Below are 258 nucleotides of genomic sequence, written 5' to 3' on the forward strand. Positions count from 1 at the left end.
ACAGAGTTCAAATCCATCCTCCTATTTCAACTCCACTGAACATCCTACCTCCACGTGGGATAACATTTCACACAATCCAACTTACAATCAAGCCGCGTTCGCTTACAATCAGACCCGACCCCGAAGTGACACGAAGTCCGCGCTCAAGTGACGTTCAGAGAGACAATCGGTTCCCAGCGATTTCGGCTGCCGCGGTCACCATCGTGGCGGCGAAAGCGGTGCCTGGCTGGCTCTCATTTGCACGCACGCACGCACGCG

Source organism: Penaeus monodon, chromosome 21 (genome assembly GCF_015228065.2).
Source record: "Penaeus monodon isolate SGIC_2016 chromosome 21, NSTDA_Pmon_1, whole genome shotgun sequence".
Classification (NCBI taxonomy): Eukaryota; Metazoa; Arthropoda; class Malacostraca; order Decapoda; family Penaeidae; genus Penaeus; species Penaeus monodon.